Source organism: Callospermophilus lateralis, chromosome 4 (genome assembly GCF_048772815.1).
Source record: "Callospermophilus lateralis isolate mCalLat2 chromosome 4, mCalLat2.hap1, whole genome shotgun sequence".
NCBI classification, from domain to species: domain Eukaryota; kingdom Metazoa; phylum Chordata; class Mammalia; order Rodentia; family Sciuridae; genus Callospermophilus; species Callospermophilus lateralis.
The window spans coordinates 100186780-100191292 of record NC_135308.1 but is presented as its reverse complement, the minus strand read 5'-3'; the positions used below and the strand labels follow the sequence as shown (position 1 = coordinate 100191292).

General features: G+C 35.8%; 1 pseudogene; it reads left to right on the top strand.

Annotated features, from left to right (window-relative positions):
* Positions 1 to 464: 464 nt before the first annotated feature.
* LOC143398413 (10 kDa heat shock protein, mitochondrial pseudogene) lies at positions 465 to 1214 on the top strand (annotated as a pseudogene).
* Positions 1215 to 4513: the final 3299 nt, after the last annotated feature.

Sequence of the window (4513 nt, the reverse complement as noted above, 5' to 3'; positions counted from 1 at the left end):
AAACCACAGAGGCTATGGTAGCAGTGGCAACTTAGTACTTGCAGCCAATAGGCAGCTGTATTCACTCCCATAACTTTGGATTTATCTTTCAAATAATCTCATAAAACCACATGTCTCAAAGTGTGGCTCTGGGACCAGTAGCATTAGCATCATCTGAGATTATCCAAAATGCAAATTCTCAGGCTTTGGCTTGGATCCACTAAATTAAAAACTCCAGAGATAGGACTCAGTGATTTCTATTTTTAATAAGCAGGTGATCACAATGCACACTAAAGTTGATCTTCTCTATATCATGGTGCCATGGACTAAAATGAGTACCATGGATAAATCAGTTTGAGTAATGCTTCAAATTTATATATCCCATTGAAAAAAATTACAAGATTTATTATCAGATTAAAGGCTAAGTGTTCTGTAGCAGGAAGCTTGAGAAACTAAGCATTTTTATTTCTTAACATTGTTTGACCATGACCATCATGAGAGAATCAATCTCCTATCTTGATCCCAGAAAGAGGTATGCTCATGTGTCTGGGTTCATCCGATTAAGTGTTGGTGGGGGTGATATGTGCCACTCATATCTCTGGAAAGTCTAATGCCCTGGGGAATTTTGGAAGTACAGATTGAAGAGACTAAAACTTCTATCAGTCTGGGCTCCTGAATGACACTGAAGCCACCATCCAATTGCCTCATTGGAAATCGCCTTGGATGGTTTGATGAATAAACTGTTATTGTGTTATAAAATAACACACTAAAGTTGATCTTCTCCACCTGTGACAGCCCATGCTTAGGATGCAAAAAACTAACTGCTGTGTTTCATTGACATTAGCTCCAACTAGTGTCAAGCTGAGGTGATAAAAGATCATGAACTTGTCTCCTGGCCTGAGTGCAGAGTCAAAGCTTTGAGGGTGGGAGTTGTGGGAGAGGAGGCATTTATAAAGTTTCTCCTGTTTGACCAAGTGTGGGTTGCAAGAAGTGCAGCCTTAACTGTAATCAAAGGAGGCATTATGCTTCCACAAGAATCCCAAGGAAAGTGTTTTTATGTGACAATACAAACTATGGGATGATTCTCAAAAGAAAATGCTGGAGAGATTCAACCAGTTAGTGTAAAAGTTGCATGTAAAATTCTCTCTAAACACAGAGACACCAAAGTAACTCTAGATGACAAGGATTATTTCTTATTTAGAGATGATGACATTCTTGGAAAGCATGTAGACTGAAATAAATCACTATTGAAATGGCATCATATGAAGCTGCCCATTCCCCCAAAGTTCTGAAATCTTTCATTATTAGGTAAATAATTTCCATGTCTCTTTTATAGTAAACTAATGATGTCTAAGCTAATGGCATCCATTGTTTATAAAATTTAACTTCACTGTACTGCTATATACACATTTTCAAATAAAATATGTAAATGAGTGGAGGGAGGGAGGGATGAGAACAGAATCATGAATTGTTGAGGGGAAGGCAGACACTTACTGGAGATTGAAGATTTTTATGACCCATCAACACGGACCTTGTTTTAACTTCTGTATGCAGACAGGGGGAATCATTTCCTCATATGTAGAGTACTGGATCTCCTGCTTAATGATTACTGCTATCATGAATACCCCTTTCTAGAATTCAAACCCTCTAGCTTCTCTCCCTGAATAAACCAGTTATTCAGCAAATTTCTTCAGTGTGTGCGAGTGTTTGACTGTAAGTGAACAGACACAGCTCTGAGTAGTTTTTTAAGTGATATAGTTGATCTGTTTATTGATAGTTCTGGTAACCTTTTATTCTTAGAACCATAATACAGTTTTGGGTTAGTTTGTTACAAAGATCTGTTACCATCTCACCAAGATATTTGGGAAAACATTGATCTAGTTATTGTTACATTTACAAATACACAAATGCGATCAGGGTAAATGGTGGTAGCCAGAATCCTAGGTTTGAAAGCTTTTTTTTTTTTTTTGTACCAGTGATTGAATCCAGGGGTGCTTAACCACTGAGCCACATCCCCAGCCCTTTTTGTTTTTTATTTTGAGACAGGGTCTTGATAAGTTGCTTAGGGCTTCACTAAGTTGCAGAGGTTGGTTTTGAACTTGTGATCCTCCTACCTCAGCTTCTTGAGTTGCTAGGATTACAGTATGCATCCAGGTAGGTTTGAAACTTTGCTTCAATATTATTAATAATCTTGAATTAGTTACTTCATGTTTATAAACCTTAGTTTTGTTTATAAAGAAATAACACTTCATTGGTTTATGTAGTTGGGTTTAAAATAGTAAAACAGAGTAAAGAGGCCTAGTGGTGTTCAAAAAAATTTTTTTTTGTGTGTGTGAATCCAAGATGTTTTTTAAAGGCTAAGATTCATGTAGGTTCTTACTCTAGGATTTCTGGGTTAAAGAGGATTTATTTTTGCGAGTCACATTATCAGTTTTTTGTTGACTTAGGACATAGTGCATTCATTAGATGATTGACTTTTTTAAAAAGGCGTCTTATACAAACTGTGAATCTTGTACCATTTAGCCTGTATCATTGATTTGATGAACAGGAACATTAATCATCTAAGCAAGCCATGGATATTATTAGATGTAGGATTTTTTAGAGGTCCATTGCTAGTGGTAAAGCATTCTATAGAGAATTTTCTGGTGAAACTACCTTTTTCATTTTTTAATTTTAATTTTTATTTTTTTATCAAAAGTTGTTTTTTATTTAAAATTCTAAGAATAACAATCTGTATTTAGTAGAATTTTCAACTTCAAAGTGATAATGCACAGCCAACTCTCTCCCAGAAGGTTTAATCTTTCCCTCTCTCCCTTTTTTCATCTGCCATAAATATATAATCAAAATCTGTCAGATGCCACATATAAGACTTCACATTCTGGAAAATTCAAGACTTTCCCTTGGATGATTCTACAGAAATATATTTGGCTAGAATTGAAGATAGAATTTCTTCCCAAAGACACCAAAAAAAAAAAAAACCCAAATGCTGAATGTTTTCTTTGATATAAGGAGGCTGATTCATAGTGGGATAGGAAGTGGGAACATGGGAGGAATAGACGAACTCTAGATAGGGCAGAGGGGTTGGAGGGGAAGGGCGGGGTATGGGGTTATTAATGATGGTGATCATTATTATCATTATTATTATCATTATTATCATTATTATTACAGGTATGAAGACACGAATTGTATGCATATACTTTGTATACAACCAGAGATATGAAAAATTGTGCTCTATATGTGTAATAAGAATTGTAATGCATCCGCTGTCATATATAAATAAAAAATAAATAAAAAGTGTAAAAATTCCAATGATAGGGCATGAGAAATGGAAAAAATGATAGGATATCCTTCAAATAATTTAGTCCCAAGAGAAAAGAGTTAAAATACTGATTGGAAAACTAGGTGAATTGGTGACCCAACAGAATGATGGAGGAAGAATTTAAAGAACTTAAATTGTTACCTGATAGCAGACATTCCACCTTAGGTTTCTTCTGGACAATCTAATGCACTGTTCTACAACTTACTTCTATCTCTTCTGTTGGTTGTTAGGTAAAAAAAATATGTTTGAAATTCCAAACTACTCATATCTAAACTTTTCCTTCTACATTTAAAATGACCAAAACAGCCATTTGACTTGCTTCCACCAGTGTAGGATGCTAGTGTAACAAGTTATCTGTTTTAAATTTTACTTCTGTTTTACACACACACACACACACACACACACACACACACACACATCTGGTCTAAGGAACTCTCCTTTTCAGATTCTGCTACTAGTAAGAGAGGATGATTTATGCACTGCTGGTTGCCCACCCAGCAGTTCTCTTTTCTTCCTTGTGAAGAGAGCCTCACTGTTTTTGAGAGGAGGGTATCAATCTCAGGCCTTTTTGCCAATGACCATTTGAGGATAGAGCATGTGACCCCGTTTTGGCTACTGATCTGTAGCCATTTAGAGAAGCCCTCTAAGTGCTCCTGAGAACAATTTTCCTCCCTCAAAAAGGGCATCAACTGTGCAAGGATAGCCCTTCTTCCCTCAGGTGCTGTTATCTCAGGATGTTTTTCATGTAATTTCAGTAGCCATTTTGACATCCCAGGGCAACATATTTAACAATATGAAAGGCAACAGAGTAGAAAGATGGAAAGAGCCAGAATTTCCTAGAGCCACAGACTCACCTCTAGCTCCAACAATCACCATATTTCTTATAAAGTAGATAATAAAAGGTGTTTGTAATTCTAGTCATCTTTGGTCCATTTTCTCTATCTTGATACTGAAAGAATACAAACTAACAGATGTGGCATGAATGATAAAAATGTGTATAAAAATTTCCAGGAATTTAATGCCAGGGTATTGGTATGAATTAAATCAGTCAAGGTTAAAAAAGTTTGAAATGCCTACTAAAATTCCCACTAGTTTGCCATTTACCCAGGTTATACACTTATGTTCACATTGGATTGGTGGCTGATATTCAAATAGGCACTTTATTTTGGGGATATTATGCTATTGGATATTATTTGAAAGGCTATTGATATGATA